The sequence below is a fragment of the Hordeum vulgare genome, chromosome 7H (assembly GCF_904849725.1).
Source record: "Hordeum vulgare subsp. vulgare chromosome 7H, MorexV3_pseudomolecules_assembly, whole genome shotgun sequence".
NCBI classification, from domain to species: Eukaryota; Viridiplantae; Streptophyta; class Magnoliopsida; order Poales; family Poaceae; genus Hordeum; species Hordeum vulgare.
The window spans coordinates 169,850,873-169,869,374 of NC_058524.1; positions in this window are offsets into that span (position 1 = coordinate 169,850,873).

Below are 18,502 nucleotides of genomic sequence, written 5' to 3' on the forward strand. Positions count from 1 at the left end.
TGTGGTGAAGCTTCGTGTTGTTGTTGGGAGCCTCCAATTAAGTTGTGGAGATTGCCCCAACCTTGTTTGTACGTATTCGGTGACCGCCATCAAGGGTCCCTTAGTGGAATCATGACATCTTGCATTGTGCGAGGTCGTGAGGAGATTACGGTGGCCTTAGTGGCATCTTGGGGAGCATTGTGCCTCCACACCGCTCCAAACAGAAATTAGCATTCACAAGGGTGTGAACTTCGGGATACATCGCCGTCTCCGCGTGCCTCGGTTATCCTTTCCCCGAGCTCTTTACTTATGCACTTTACTTTGTGATAGACATATTGTTTCTTGTTATATATCTTGCTATCACTTAGTTGTTTATCTTGCTTCACATAAGTTGTTGGTGCACATGGGTGAGCCTAGTTGTTTTAGGTTTTGTGCTTGAAAAATTAAAAGTTAGTTTTATTCTGCATTTGTTCAAGCCTAAACCATAATTATTTTAAAGCGCCTATTCACCCCCCTCTAGGTGACATCCACGTCCTTTCATTGGGTTTTGCCTTCTAGAAGATTTTCCGGTGTTTTTGGGCATTTGATTCACGATCCGATTTCACGGGGTTGAAATAATTGATCTAGAAATGGTGGCGGCACTACATATGACCGCCCATACGAGCAGGCACAGTCGTATGAATGTCGTCTTTTGGTCTGGAACCGCAATGATGATTTCTCCTTCGGCCTTCTTGCCTGGTTATTTTATGGTAGGCTAATATCACTTTAAATATGTGATTTACTACCATTCCTGGGGATCTTCTCCATATTATGTAATTGGTCCGAAAAGCATTACCTAAGAGATTATCAACGAAAAGAGGTGCACGAATGTGGTAAAATTCCACAAAACCTACCATGTAAGGCATAAAATACTTGGAAAAATTATCACATAAATTGGACTCATCAACTCCCCAAGATCAAGTCTTGCTCGTCCTCGATAAAGTACCATAGCTTGTAAATAACACGATCAACTTGATATTTATGCGATATAGATATGAAAGAAGTATGAGTCCATTGCTACCTATAGAAATGAGTAGGGATAAGGGGGTTTATCATAAATGATATATCGTCTTTACTATGATAATGGTCATGAATGGGTCTAGACATTGTCAATCAATTTTATTGTAGACAGGTAACAACTTCAATCCTAGTTCATCGTTATTACAACTGGGCAAGCAGATTAAGATTCTTTCTCCTCTTTACTTTCACATATTCCGTATTATGTTTAAGCATTTTTGGTCTCCTGTCATTGGGACATGATTAAGAGCATAACTTCACTTTTCATGTGATATGCTAGTTAAACATGACTCTCATGAGAACTCTTTTTACAAAAGAACTTTTAAACTTTAATAGGATTCATTTATTTTTCTGCTTGCCCTGTTGTAAATTGAACCTTCAGTGAACTAGCATATCTAGTTATTTCTTATCCTTTCAAAAAATGCACAACTACAATGTGGAGTACTTATTGTTGGTTTCTAAGAATCTACATATGAGCACTGAACAAAAACTCTTCAAGAGTTCAGCTAGGGACTGAACACGTCCTACAATCCTAAGTCACGATGAAATGTGGTGGATGAAATGGTGATGAATGCAAAGAGCTGCCTAGTTTTAGGCCACCTTCTTGGTGTAATACCCTTCTCCTGCTTTGTTGTATTGCAATGGTTTAGAGCTACAATGTGTGTTAAAAGGTGAGAGGTTAACCTATGTCTCCTCTATGCTCGAAAAGATCAACCCTTTGAGAGGCCCTCGACTCTCCTATTTATAGTGTAGAGGGATGTCTTGCCGGATGCTCTCATTGGTTGAATATACATGTGAATAGGCTAGTATAGTCCATACCTTGGTTGTATGTCCACCCACAACACGCCTACACAAGCGATGATGATGTCCTTCCAGGGCTGCGTGTTATCCCGCGGATACTTACATGTTGCCTCCAGTATTCGTTGGTCTGCGACACAATACCTGTGATGTAGCGGTGTAAGCGACAGGTGAATCTTACAGTAATCTTCATGTATGCCTTGGGCCTCACAGGTATATTTGTAACATGTGTGCCAAGGCCAGCCATTCAACCTCCGTACGCCTCCTGACGCATGGAGTAGGGTTTACCTGTATGCACCTTTGTATGCCTCCAATAGAAACCATGGGCTTCGTCCGAAAAATTGGGTGACACCTTGTTGTGGCTTAGCGGGAAAGGTCCCGCAAAGAGGTCCCTATCAAAAGTTACCTTTTTCCTTGGAGCTTCCTTTTGACGCACCAAGGTATGGACAATTCCGTGCACTAGGGTCTTCATCAGCGTCTCTCGAAATGGAGAAACTATCCATTCCTCCATGACCAAGGCTCTTCTTACCGGGTCGGCATTACCCTAGTTTTACTAACGCTGATAGTGGCCTCCACGCCCGTTACTCATTTTGTTAGTAGCGTGGCCCGAGATGTGTAATGGGGCCATGACACTCCAATGCCTTGCCGTGTGGCGGGTATCGCCCACGATGGTACCACACCCTAAAGATTTTTATACGTTGTATTGAAGAATGGCATGGCGAGAGAATCTTCCTACTCGATTGATACCTTGGTTTCATAAGTAACGGTCGTCGCTGTGTTACATCACCTTTAATCTTGGAGGGAAACCAACGCAAATCAGTAGGGAGTCAGTAGCCCAGGGGAAGATGATGACATGTTTATTATCTTTGTTAACTTCCTTGTCACAGGTTTGGTGCGCCCTTCTCCGATTTCTTCTTGGCGGTGCAGGATCACTATAGCCTACATATGCGGCACCTCCATCCAAAAGCGTTGATGATCTTAGTGTCACACCCCAAAATTTTCTCCATGTTTTGTTAATTAAATTTTTTGCCATGCAATTAAATATTTAATTTCTACATTTACTTTTAAAGTTAGAACCACCCCTTCTCTTTAAATTCTCAGATCCTTTCCCACCATATAGAGGCTTTTGAAAAATATTGCGAGACTTGGATGTTTTATTTAAAAGTTTTCCTTTTATTTTAAGAGTTTAATGATAAATATTTAAATAGGTAAACTTGTCTCACTTTTTTTTAAACTAGCATTTTTATTCTTTAAAGGGCCTCCATTGCACTACAACCTCTTTCAATATTTCTTTAAAAATTCCACAAAATTTGGATCATAATGCCCTAGACCTCCTACATGACCATTATTACCCTTGTGCCAAACATTAGCTCCCTTGGACTAGCCTAGCATGCTCTCGTATTGCGTCGAGCACGTGATGTGCATGCTCACAGCGCGAGCAGAGTGCGTCTATTGCAGCCAACATAGCCGAGTCGCCGTGCACAACCTACCTTGTGCCCCTGGATTTTCCCTCGTCCGGAGAGCCGCACTGCACCCTCTCCAACTCACTAGCGTCACCCCGACCGCCTCCTCGCACCTCGCAACACCACCGCAGCAGCCATAGTAGCGAGGAGCTACCATACAAGACGTGTGGTGCATCCCTGAGCCCTCCATCTCGTTGGGCTTATCCATAGCTGCGACCAAAACCTCTGACACCCCTACCAGCCTTTGGCGCAGCCTCGGTTTGCCAATTAGCGTCGTCGCCATGATTAGCCATGGTCGGCGCCGCCCGAGCAACCAGAGCCAACCAGCTCCTTGACACGTCTCCAACGTATCTACAATTTTTTATTGTTCCATGATATTAAATTAGCATTCTTGGATGTTTTATGATCATTTTATAGCAACTTTATATCATTTTTTGGGAGTAACCTATTGACATAGTGCTTAGTGCAACTTGATGTTTTTTACTGTTTTTTCCTTCACAGAAAATCCACATCAGATGAGTTTCAATTTACATGAAACTTTACGCGGTATTTTTTGGACTAGAAGGAAAATTGGGAGCTAAGAATGAGATGCACACAAGGCCCAGGAGGCCCATTAGACCTTAGGGCGCACCAGAGGCCCTGGCGAGGCCTGGTGTCTAGTGGGGCCCTCGGGCACCTCCTCCACCGCCTCGGAGCTCTATAAAAACGCCAATATTCAGAAAACCCTGGGGGAGTCGACGAAAAATCGTTTTAGCCACCGCAAGTTCCAGAGCCACGATATTCAATCTAGACCCCGTTCCGGAGAGGAACACGATCACGGAGGGGTTCACCCTCCTCATTGGTGCTCTTACGATGATGCGTGAGTAGTTCATATCAGACCTATGGGTCCATAGGCAGTAGCTAGATGGCTTTCTCGCTCATTTTATTTCTCAATACAATGGTCTCTTGGAGATCCATATGATGTAACTCTTTCTTTTGCGGTGTGTTTGTTGGGATACGATGAATTGTGAGTTTATGATCAGATCTATGAAAACATATACATGCTTGATTATTATAGCCTTGTAATTCTTCTCTTATATTCGGTTTTCGTCTGGCCAACTTGATCTTTTATCTTGCAATGGGAAGAGGTTCTTTGTGATGGGTTCGATCTTGCGGTGCTCAATCTCAGTGATAGAAAGAGACATGACACACATCTATCGTTGCTATGAAGGATAAAATGACGGGGTCTATTCCTACATGAATATATCTTTTCTACATCATGTCATCATTCTTAAGGCATTACTCCATTTCTCCATGAACTCAATACACTAGATGCATGCTGGATAGTGGCCGATGTGTGGAGTAATAGAAGTAGATGTAGGCAGAAGTTGGTGTACTTATCTTGGACATGATGCATATATACATGATCATTGTCTTGAATATCATCATAATTATTTGCTCTTCTATCAATTTTCGAATAGTAATTTTCTACCCACCGTTTGCTATTTCTCGAGAGAAGCAACTAGTGAAACCTACCGCCCCTGGTCTACTTCACATCATCTATTTGCAATATCTACTTTGCTATTTGCGTTTCTACTTTATTTGCTCTCTTTCTTTCACATCTATATTATCGAAAAACCCAAAAAGACCTTTCTGCATTCAATTTTCAATCACTCTTATTTGCATCTATCAATCTATCCTTACTTTACCCACGAGGGATTAACAACACCTCCAGGCGTTGGGTTGCGAGGATTTTCTATTTGTCTGTAGTTGTTGCTTACATAGTCTTGTGGATCTTCCTACTGGATTGATACCTTGGTTTCTTAACTGAGGGAAATACTTGTCATTGTTGTGCTACATCAACCTTTAAGCTTGGAGGGAAACCAACGCATCAGCGAGACTAAGCAAGATTTCTGGCGTCGTTGCCAGGAAGATCGAGTCAAGATCTATCAGGTTCCTACACACAAATCTCTCCTCCTTTAATTAAATTATTTGCCAATTGCCTCTCATTTTCCTCTCCCCCACTTCACAAAAAAATTCCTTTTATTTTCCTTCTTTCCATTTTCCTATTTATTGTTTGCTTGCTTCTATTGCCATCATGACAACACTTGAAAATAGAAAAATAAACAAGAAAAGTAAATACATATGGATCCTCATCTACTTGCTAATCTTTTCAAAATATATAATTATGTTGAACCAATTTCTAGTGACTCAAATGCTCTTGATTTCTTTGGTGAAGTTTTGCTTGAAAATCGTGAATCTGAATATTGTGATGAAGTGTTAAAAGAAGAAATTTATAAAGTGATTCATGATATCTCCTAGAATGAAAAGCATGATTGCAATGATGTCATTATAAATTCTATTAATGTCAATTGTTCTAATAATATGCAAAACTACAAGCTTGGGCATGGCAATTTTTTCATGTCCACTACTCATTGTAATGATCATGATTGGGGTGATGCTTCTTATGATCTTGAAAATTTATTTAATCCTCATGATGAATATCATATTGATAATAATGTTTGCAATAGAATTTAAATTGGTTTTGGAAGAGTGTCAACTTTAGGTAATAATGATCCCACTATTTTGGAGAATTACCTATCTCGTGATTTTTTTCGATAAAAGTGGGTTTGGAGAGGTCGTGACTTTATTTAATGTTAATCCCATTATCTTGGAAGATTGTAACACTTTTATGCATGCTGAAGATTGTAATATTTTATGTGATAGATATATTGTTGAATTTGAATATGATACTACATGTAATTATTATGAGAGAGGGAAATATGGCTATAGAAATATTCATGTTACTAAATTTCCCCTCTTCATGTTGAGATTGATATTGTTTCTTTCTTCTTCCATGCATATGTTAGATATTTCTTGTCTCGATAATTTGTTTTCTTATAAAATTCCTATGCATAGGAAGTATGTTAGACTTAAATGTGTTTGTCTTATGCTACATGATTCTCTCTTTGTGTTTCATCTACAATATTTCATGTGAGCATCAATAAAACCTCAAGCCTATCTTAATGGCTATAAAGAAAGAGCTTGTTGGGAGGTAACCCAATGAATACAATTTGTTTTCACTTTCGCTTTCTGTTCTTGAGTGTTTTCACAATTATTCTACTGTTATAATTGTGTTTTTTGAGTTTTATTTAGTGTTTGTGCCAAGTAAAGCCTTTGGGATCATGTAGGGTGTTAGTTAATCCTGTTAAAAATAGAAACTTTTGCGTCGAGTAGAAACAATCCAACAAATCACAGAAACGTCAAAAGTGTCTGAATTTTTTACACAAGATTAATATAAAAATACCCTACATTATCCTAAGTTTTTAGAATTTAGAGTTACAAAAGTATAAGTAAATTTCTAATATTTACAAATTGTTCTATTGTTAACAGATTCTGTTTTCTTTGTGTTGTGTGCTTATTTTAATGATTCTATGGTTTATATCAGGGCATAAGCCATGGTAAAGATAGAATACAATAGGTATATGCAAAAATAAAATTATAACAGGTTTTAACCTGTACCCATAGTAAAGTTTGGTTTTCTTATACTAACGGATCTCACGAAAATTTTGTGGAGTTTTGCGTGATTGAAGTTTTAAGTTTTGAGTGAGATCATGATTGATGAAGGAATAAGAAGTGATAAATCCTAAGCTTGGGGATTCCCCATGGCACCCCAAGGCAATATCAAAGTAGTACAAAGCAGTTAAGCTTGGGGATGCCTCGGAAGGCATCCCCTCCTTCTAAAAACCATCGGTAATTTTACTTGGAGCTATATTTTTATTCGTCACGTATCATGAGTTTTGCTTGGAGCGACTTGTGTCATTTGTTTCTTTACTTTATTTTCTAGTTAGTTTCTCATAATAAACCTTGCTCGACACACCCATTTGAGAGAGCTAAATTATGCTATGATTTGTTAGAATTGCTCTCTATGCTTCACTTAAATTTTTTGAGCCATGGAATTGCTCCAGTACTTCACTTATATATTTTTTAGGATAGTGGTGCTATTATTTTGAAGAAATTTTCTCTCATGCTTCATTTAGATTATTTTTAGAGTTACTGAAATTTTGAATAAATCCTCTCTTGCTTCACTTATATAATTTTGAGAGTTGAAATTTCAAAGAAACTTGTGTCTCGTTCTTGACTTATAATTGTTTGAGAGCTTGTTATTTGCATTAAATGAAAATTAGTCCCAAAGTGATGAATGTCTAGGAAAGATAAAATAAAAACTTTCATGAAGATCATTGGGTATTAAGCTTGATTCTTTGCAATAGTTTTGCGGTATGAAGATAGTAATATGTGAGTTATGTTGATGAGTAACTATGCTCAAGTAAGAATATTTGTGTTAAGGGTTGTGATTCCCTATGCATGCACATGAAGTCAATAATTATTCTATGAAATTACATCCTACTTGTGTTGCATTATTTGGTGTTAGTTATGTTTAATTTTAAATTATGATGATTTTTGTTCCTTGGTTGGGCGCTTCTCAATCTATTCGCTAGCCTTCACTAGTACTAAGCGTGGATACGCTTGTGCATCCAAATCATAAAACAAATTTGGTGCCAAATGAGTCCACTATACCTACCTATATGCGGTATTTCAACGTCGTTCCAAGTAAATTTGCAAGTGCCAACTCTAATGTTCAAAATAAAATTCTGTTTTGTGTGCCCGTACTACTTATGAAGTGGCGAGGGGTGCCCGATATCTTCCATGTTAAGTTGGTTATTCTCAAGATGAGTGTTTAGTCACTTATCATTGCACAAGAGTATGGCGGTAATAGGGATGCCCAGTTCCAAAAAGAAAAAAAATTATGTTGTCAAATAATAAATTCCTTGGGAAGCGTTGGTATGGATCGTACCCGTGGATACGGCTAGCCATGGAATGTGAAAGAATGGTGGAAAAAGGAATCAACTTTATTTTCAGTTTGGGAATCGCCTATAATTTGTTTAGCATGGAGGATATTGGAAACTCTTGGTTGTTCTCGTTGACAGGAAATGCATGACACCCTAAAAACATTATCTCTAAGTTTTTCACTTTGAGCTCTGGCACCTTTACGAATCCTTCCTTCGCTCTGCGAAAGGCCTATCTATTTACTTTACATAATTTTTATTTTGAATTGGAGTCTCCATCTTCTCTTATAAAGCACCAACTAAGGAACATCATTATCATACTTGAGAATTAGATGTAGTTAATATTTGAGTGTGTTGCATGAATGGATCAATGATACAGCGTGATGGGCTAGGGATAACATTCTTTAGCGTTGATATTTTGAAATACTTGGTTGCTTGTTGATATGCTTGAGTATTGAGATCTTCATATCAAATTATAGACTATTCCTTTGCATCATCTATAAGTCCATATGTCCATGCTGACAGAAAAATAATATGATGAACATGTGTGGAAGCATTCCACATCAAAAAATATTTTTTTTATCATTTACCAACTCGAGGACAAGCAGGAATTCAGGTTGGGGATGCTGATACGTCTCCAATGTATCTATAAGTTTTGATTGTTCCATGTTGTTATATTATTATTCTTAGATGTTTTATGATCATTTTATAGCAACTATATATCATTTTTTGGGACAAATCTATTGACATAGTGCCTAGTGCAAGTTGTTGTTTTTGCTATTTTTTCCTTCACAGAAAATCCATATCAGATGAGGTCCAATTGCCACTAAATTTTACGTAGACTTTTTAGGACCAGAAGGAAACTTGTGAGCTAAGAATGAGCTGCACATGAGGCCCAGTGGGGCAACTAGACATTACGACATGCTAGAGGCCCCTAGCGCGGCTTCATGTCTAGTGGGGACCTCGGGCACCTCCTCCACCCCCCGTCAGCTCTATAAGTACCCCCAATATTTAGAAAACTCTGGGGAGTATACGAAAATCATTTTAGCCTTCGCAAGTTATGGAGCCATGAAATCCAATCTAGAGCCCGTTCAGGAGAGGAACACGATCACGAAGGGGTTCACCATCCTCATTGGTACTCCTCCGATGATGCGTGAGTAGTTCTTATCAGATCTACGGGCCCGTAGGCAATAGCTAGATGTCTTTCTCTCTCGTTTTTTTTCTCAATACAATGGTCTCTTGGATATCCATATGATGTAACTCTTTCTTTTGCGGTGTGTTTGTTGGGATCTGATGAATTGTGAGTTTATGATCAGATCTATGAAAACATATTCATGCTTGATTATTATAGCCTTGTATTTCTTCTCTGATATTTGGTTTTTGTGTGTCCAACTAGATCTTTTATCTTGCAAAGGGAAGATATGCTTTGTGATGGGTTCGATATTGCAGTGCTCAACCTCGGTGGCAAAAAGAGACATGAAACACATGTATTGTTGCTATAAAGGATAAAATGATGGGGTCTATTCCTACATGAACACATCTTGTCAACATCATGTCATAGTTCTTAAGGCATTACTCCATTTCTCCATTAACTCAATACCCTAGACGCATGCTCGATATCGGTCTATGTGTGGAGTAATATAAGTAGATGCAGGCAGAAGTCGGTCTACTTATCTTGGACCTGATGCCAATGTACATGATCATTGTCTTGAATATCTTCATATTTATTTGCTCTTTTATCAATTGCCCAACAGTAATTTGTCTACCCACCATTTCCTATTTTCTCGAGAGAAGCCACTAGTTAAACCTATGGCCCCCGGGTCTACTTCACACCATCTATTTGCAATCTCTACTTTGCTATTTGCGTTTCTACTTCATTTGCTCTTTTGTTTTCAGATCTATATTATCAATAAATCCAAAAAATACCCTGTTGTGCTCTATTTGCTGTCACTCTTATTTGCATCTATCAATCTATCCTTACTTTACCCACGAGGGATTGACAACCCCTCCACGCGTTGGGTTGCAAGGATTTGCTATTTGTGTGCAGGTGATGCTTACATAGTCTTGTGTATCTTCCTATTGGATTGATAACTTGGTTTCTTAACTGAGGGAACTACTTTCTATTGTTGTGCCACATCACCCTTTAAGCTTGGAGGGAAACCAACACATCAGCGTGACTAAGCACTCCTCCCTCTAGGCCAGTAGTGTGATCTTCGCCTTTGCCTAAGCCTATTGACAGCGCCTCGGTCGCACGTAAACCCCCACCTATAGCTTGGAGCACTAGTAATGGCTAGCGCTACCTTGGCCACCTTGGCCACAGGAGGCCACCGACGTCTCCGCCTATAAAAGCCCCTCTCTAGGCTATCTCTGGTCTAGAGAGCGCTGCCCTCTCCCTCTCTGTGGTCTCCAAGCCAGCAAATCGTTCGGGGATGGTCGTCTTCCACACCTTTGCCGAGTTCGACCGCCGTTGTTGCCCCATTAAATTCCGCAGAGTCGAGTCGTCCCCTTCGCCTATTCCACCCCAATAAAGCCCCTGCCAAAGTCTAGAGCCCATTCCGACCGTCAATTTCGCCGGAGGCGCTCTCTCGGCGGAGGCCCTCTTTTTCTTCCGTCGGAGGTTCTCGGGTGAGCTCGCCGCCAACGACCTCGTTCTCCATGCCAACCTCACTGCACCTCCTCATGATCACGGAAGGCTCTTGAGACCGATGGTGTAGTAAACTCCCACGCTGCGTCCCCAATCGCCGGCAAGCATCGCTGGAGGTCACGACTCCGCTCGCCGGAGGAGGGAGAAGACTAGTTGGACCGGTCAAACCCAAAAATGGGCCGGGTAGGACCTACTGTCAGCGTCATACTCGCTCCCATCCGCGGATAAGTGAAGGTGTATTCTCCCTAGTCACAAGACCATTCCACATCAGTACTTGGCCAGTCAAAAGTTTGGATTAGTGTATTTTCTTCAAGCTGGCATTCCCACGACGAACAGTATACTGCGATACACCCTGATGCCTAAGTCAGGTGATGAGAAGATGATTAGAGGATATTCCATCAACCTGCTGCACCTGCTAGACAACCATACCAGATTTAGAGTGACGGCTTGATAGTTGAGACTATCCGGAGAACTGCTGCAGATCAGAAGAGATTCCGTGGATATGCACCTTAGATTCAGTTTCTCATCAATGCCAAGCTAGGCAAGCATGCATATCTACTTGATCGTCCCCATCTACCTCTTCAGCCTGAATTTGATGATAATGAGGTTGTAATGGATGACAATGATCCCAACTCATCTGCAGCAAGAATGGGAGCGGATGCATTAGAGGCTGAAGCTGCTAGAAATAGGCCACCTCCAGTTCCACAGCTCAGAACCCCAGCTGAGCAAATGGCATTTCTAGTGACCACTGTCCAAGGCATGGAGAAGAACATCCAAGAGATCATACAAATTCAGAAGAGTCTTGAGAGAGTTTTGGAGACAAAGTTCCACAACATGGATGTGAAGGTAACTGAGTTGACCACCATTGTCAGACATCTTCAACATGAAGTTGACTCTGTGGAGATTCCATGCTCAGAGGAGGAAGATGAAGATGAAGATGATGATGACGACGAGGATGAGTCTCCTCCTCCCACTACTACTAGGTTCAGCACCGTGCCTCGGTCAGGTGCTGTTCCAGCTCAGGAGACAGGTCAGACTTCTTTAGCACAAGCTTCAACACCTTCAGCACCAGCTCCAGCTCAAGCACCCCCAATATCAACTCCTCTAGCTCCAGGGACACCAGCTTCGCAGACGCTGTTCTATCGACTCCATCATCAGCTGCCCACAGAGACGAGTAGTTCTATACTTTTGAAATTTTTGGTAACTTGTTGCCAAAGGGGGAGAAATGTATAGATCATAGACTTCGTGTGATGGAGAGCTTTTGACTTTATTTGCTCTCACTTGGTTTTAAAAACTTTCGGTGTTGGATGACTTTATCCTATATGTGTGATTGATCATACGCATTATCATGTGTGATGCTACGATATCATCTCTTAGCTATCCTTGTGATGATCACTCACTTATCTTGTTGGTGTCATGTGCATTGATGTTAGTTTTACGCACCACCAAGATGTATGTGACATGGAAGAGTAACCCATGATCCTAATCGATTGTGCATTTGCATTCAAACGCACATTTTAAATAATGCACAAATTTAGGGGGAGCTCTTGCTTTTCACATACTTCTCAAAGCGTCGATGCTAATCACTGATTATATATTTCGCCGAAGCATTGATCTATATGTTCTCGTCAATTACCAAAAAAGGGGGAGATTGAAAGCACAATTTCTCCATAGGGTGGTTTTGATAATTGATCACAACATATGCATCATTAGACTAATGTGTTTTCCAAATGTATTTCAGAAAAGTTCAAAAGATGCTATGGCTTAAGGTTTTTGTGGAGATGTCCCTTGATGCAAGAAAGGAATAATATTGGCTCAAGCTTCAAGCTAGAAGAATCTTTATTTATATTTGTGCGAAATCACTTTTGAGTCCATAGGAAAGCCAATACTATTAAAAGGGGGCGAGGTTGTAAAATGAGTTGATTGCTCAAATGCTCAAAGTTAGCCACCAAAACACTAATTCATTTTTCCACATATCCACTCTGTCAAGTACCACATTCACAAATTCGGTGTCACCAACATTTCCACATCGGGGCCACCGAGTTTGAACCTCAGATAAAAGGCTAGACATTCCCACCAAATCGATGCAACCGAAACTGTATCGGTGCTACCAAGTTTGGGTGACCAACATTCTGAATTTCCAAGTTTGAGTATCGGTACCACCGAGTTTGGTCATCTGACCGTTAGTCACCTTTTCGATGCCACCGAGTTGTATATATCGGCCTCAACGAGATTCAAAAGTTCACACCTTTAGTGCTAGTCGGTACCACCGAGTTTCCAACTTTGATGTCACCGAGTTTGCTCTTTTGGGTGTAAAGGTTGGATTTTCACTGCTACCTATATATAGCACCTTCACCCACCTCTCGTTCGTGGGAGAAGCACTCAGAACACACACTTCATTTCCAGATCCATTGTCTGAGAGAGAACCACCTACTTATGTGTTGAGACCAAGATAATCCAGTCCAATCATTTGAAACTTGATCTCTAGCCTCCCAAACTGCTTTCCACCAAATCAACCTCTCCTACCCATGCATATTCTGTGAGAGAGTGATTTGTGTTGAGGAGACTATCTTTAGAAGCACAAGAGCAAGGAGTTAATTGATCTACCCCATCTATTACCTTTTGGAGGGTGGTGCCTCCTAGATTGGTTAGGTGTCTCTTGGGAGCCTCCTACTTCGTGTTGTGGAGTTGAACCAAGATGTTTGTATGGGTAAGGATATCGCCTACTTAGTGAAGATCTACCGTGAGTAAGGCTAGTTCTCCATGGACGGAAGCCGTGCTGGGTTAGACAAGGCCGTTTCTTTGTGGACCCTCCATGGGTGGAGCCCTCTGTGGACTCTTGCAACCGTTACTCTTCGTGGATTGAAGTCTCCACCAACATGGACGTATGATAGCGCCACCTATCAGAACCATGCCAAAATCACCGTGTCAACCTCATGTGTTTGATCTCCCTACCTTACTCCTCTATTTACACTTGCATGTTTACTTTCCACTGCTATACTATTAGAACTGCATGTGTAGGGTGTACTTGACCTATTATAACTGTCGTAACTGCCTCTCAAGTAAAATTGGGAAAAGGCAAAAAAATTATCTTGTCAAGTTGTCTAATCACACCCCCACTAGACATACTTTCGATCGTACAAGTGGTGTCACAGCTTTGGTCTCCATTTCATTGTTTTAGCAACCCAGGAGAGTATGGCATCTACTGAGGGAAATTATCATCGTAGAGGTCCTTACTTTGATGCATTAATTTTTCTAGTTGGAAGCATAAAATGAAAATGCATATACTTGGCTTTAATCATCATGTTTGGGCTGTTATTCGTGTTGGTGTGCATGTAAATTCTTTGGAGATGGGCATGAAGCAGATCGTGATGCGACAGCTGATGAACTGAAGATGTTGCAACTTAATGCTCAAGCCTGCGATATCATCTTCAACTGTCTTTGCCCCGAAGAATTCAATAAAATCAGTCGTCTTGAGAATGCAAAATAAATTTGGGATACTTTGCTTGATATGCACGAAGGTACTGATTCTGTCAGAGAATCTAAGTTGGACATGCTTCAAAATTAGCTTGACAAGTTCAAGATGAAGGATGGTGAAGGAGTCGCTGAAATGTACTCTTGGATAGCTCTCATGACTAATTAGATTGTCGGCTTAGGAAGCGAAGAGATGACCGACAAATTCATCATCAAGAAGACACTTAGATCTCTTGATGACAAGTATGACACAGTGTGTACATTGATCCAAATGATGTCAAATTACAAAGATCTCAAGCCAACTTGAGTCATTGGTAGGATTGTTGATCATGAGATGTTACTCAAGTACAAAGATGAGTTGCACAACAAGTCAAACGGTGCTTATAAATCTTCATGTGATGCTCCCAGTACTTCAAAAGACAATCTTGTCACTGATGAAGAGATAAGCCTCATGGTCAGAAAATTCAACAAGTTCTACAAGAGTAGGGGCAAAGATAGAAGCTCAAATTCAAGACATGATGATAAGCGTTCGTCCAGTCGTGACCGTAACTGCTACAATTGTGGGAATCCCGGACATTACTCAAATGAGTGCTTGGCTCCCTACAAAAGAAGAGAAGAGTCACCTCAAAGACGAAGCTCAAGAGATGTGTCACCTCGTAGAGAGAGAAGGAGTAGAGAAGATTACTATGAACGAAGACACTCACGGAGAGGTAAGGAATCAGAGAAGGAGGACAAATATACCAAGAGAAGTTCAAGAAGAAGACATCAAGCTCATGTTGGTGAATGGGTCTATGGCTCCGAGTCCGATCACCACTCCAAGAGAAGCTATCACTCCAACTCCGACTATAGTCAAGAGGAAGGTGTTGCCGGGATTGCGCTTGTTTCCACCAACTCCTACGACTTACTTGATTCACCAAATGAGGGAGTCGGACACTGCTTCATGGCTAAAGGCCCCAAGGTATCACATCCTGAGTATCTTGATTTCAATAGTAATGAGGATGACTTGTGAGGAGAAGATGACTTGCTTCTATATAAAACTAGTGAATGCACTAAAAATGAACTTTCTATTTATCACGCTAGTCAAGTGAAATTGAATCATGATGATAAGAAAGAAATTGAATGACTCACTCAAGAATTAAAAACTCTTAAGTTATTTCATGAGACTACTCTAAAAGATCATAGAGAGCTTGCAATAACCCATGAGAAGCTACACTTTGAGAAGCTCAACTTGGAGCAAGAGCATGAGTTCTTAAAAGCAATCAATGATGAACTCTAGAAGAAGAGTTCTTCTTATCTAGCCAAACGATTGCTCTTGTCTAACTTTGTTCCACAAGTTAAATCTAGGAACACTAGTAACAAAGGCAAGATGGTTTCTTCATCTAGTAACAACAATGCTAAAGCTAAATCCAATAATGTTGTTGCTAATAACTCTATTGATTCCACTAACGATTCTCTTAGCCAAGTTACACTTGAGCAAGAAAATGATCTATTGGAAGGGATTATAGAGAGAGGTGTCTTTAGGAGTCTTGCCGGAAGTAAGCAATTTGAGGAAATTGTGCGCAAGCAAGGAGGACATCGGAAGGAACAAGGTGTTGGCTACTTGAACGTCAACGGAGATGTTTGGGAAGAAGGTCCATATCCCACTCCCAAGTTTGTTCCCCAAGAAGAGAAGTGTGATTCCAATCCTTCGGAAGGAACGAGCTCACAAGATGGCCTTCTACCACAAGACCACAAAGGCAAGTGAAAGCTTCAAGATGACATTGACCTATTTGAAGAAGAACCCCAAGCCAAGGTCAAGTGGATTCCCAAGGATGCTACTAGCTCTACCTCAACAAGTGCTACCACAACTCCAAGTATTCCCATCACTTTGTTGTGGATTCCCAAGAGGAATGCCTAGAAGTTCTTGAGGGGTGACTCTGCCAATGAAATTCACTCTTATTCGTGTTGGCAAGAACTATATGCAATCAACCTCAACCATATGCATTAGTTCAAGGACTCACACATTTCCTCAAAGGTAAGCAAGGAACAAGGTAATTAATGCACATTTGGACATTATCCCATGTGTGCTTCACTCCATGTCCATAGATATTCTTGAATATGTTGCTTTTGCTTTGGGACTAACCCATGTAGGTGAAAGGAGTATGGAAACAACAAGGATTGCTCCCAACTCAAGATGATCTTCATCAACATTGAGCATCCACCACTACATCACCTACTTGAAGTATTCTACGACAAAAGGTTAGTTGATCCCTCTTAGTGGGGATACCAAATCAAGGGGAGCTTTACTCTAAGACTTGAGTATAAGCATCTCCTAAGGATATGAACACATTAATGCTTATGTAAAAGTGGTAACCCCACTTGTGCTTAACGACGAGTGTGACCTATGATCAAGTATTCTTACTTGGATCCTATGTCAATATATCATATATATATGACTTTGTCATCTCCCAAGTGCTTGATAGGTGCTAGGATGTTTGCGCATGTTCACCATGTTATATTCATCATTCTTATTGTGTGAGCATGTTGGCCTGCATGTGTTTGATCATTCGAGGACATGCAATTGTTGTTATTTGGCTTTTGATTTATCTTTTGCCAATTGGATGGACAAGAATGCCTAGGACCCATCTCTACCTATCTATGCTATCTGATCTCAAGTTCTATTCATGCTTCATCACAAAACTTGAACAAGCACTTGTTGATTCCTCTATGTGAAGGTGCACTCGGAGTTCCATATCTTCAAAGTGTGCCTTCCAAAACCTCTTTGAAAAAACTAGGTGTGGCCAACTCCACAAACTCGGCGCCCCCGATTTTTCAAAGTTGATCAGGTTTTCTTATCTCGGTTCCACCAAAATTGCCAACTTGGTTACACCGAGTTTCCCTATCTATTGACAGTAGAGGAACTCGGTGACACCGATTTTGCCATCTCGGTGACACCGGCAGCGCACGAGTATATATATATATACGCGGACCAAATCCTTTGATTTCACTTTTTCAAACGGTTTGTTCGCCAAACCCTTGTTGCCCCCAGACCCCAAGTCATTGCCTTTGTCTCCCCGAGTGCCGCTGCCTCTGGGACTCGCCACTGTCGACGCAATCTACTCCACTATTGTCGTTGTAGCCAAAACGCCACCGAGCTAGGGAATGGTTCGATCTCCTTTGCGTTTCCCCATCCGATTCTCACGCATTCGAATCTTTATTCTTCATAACACCGTGTGCAAACCTACTCTCCACCAGATGAATCCTTAGATTAGTAGAAGTAGGAAATTTCGGATCTGATCTACCACAGTATGCAACTCGGTGAGACCGAGTTTGTAAAATCGGTTCCACCGATTCTTGTTTTAGGGTTCCTGAGAAGCAACTCGGTGAGACCGAGCAGCTCTTTTCGGTGCCACCAAAAAAGACTGCCAAGTTTCTGTTAAATGGGTAAGCTTTCTCGGTGACTCCGAAAATGCCAACTCGGTGCCACCGATTTACATCCTTCAGAAGATCATACCCTAAGTTTCAGACTTCAAAATTTCAAAAATATCTGAATTTTGTGATGCTCATCCATTCTATATTTCCTATATCCACTTAGAAGTTTCTGTTGTTTACCACTGAGCATGTCTGTCAATATGCCAGGTTCACATGATAGTCAAAATGACTTCAGAGAGAAGGGCGTAGAGATGGACTTAGGCACTAGTCCAAAGAAGTCTGCTTCAGTCCCAAGTTCTCCCAGCTCTTATGGCTTGCCCAAGGCAACCACCAGGCAAAGGAAGACGCTAATTTTTGATGAAGATGACTCATATTTTACGCCAGAAGAAACTTCAGCTCCTTGATGACCCACAAGTATAGGGGATATATCATAGTCCTTTCGATAAGGAAGAGTGTCGAACCCACCGAGGAGCAGAAGGATCTCACAAGTGGTTTTCAACAAGGAAATATCTGCGAGCACGAAAATTGTCGGTAACAAGTGATTGTGTGGTGAGATGATTCGTGGCAAGTAACAAGTAACAAAATTAGCAACGGTGCAGCAAAGTGGACCAATCCCTTTTGTAGCAAGGGACAAGCCTGGACAAAGTCTTATAGGAGGAAAAACGCTCCCGAGGACACACGGGAATTTTTGTCATGCTAGTTTCATCATGTTCATATGATTCGCATTCGTTACTTTGATAGTTTGATATGTGGGTGGACCAGCGCTTGGGTACTGCCCTTACTTGGACAAGCGTCCCACTTATGATTAACCACTCTCGCAAGCATCCTCAACTACGAAAGAAGAATTAAGA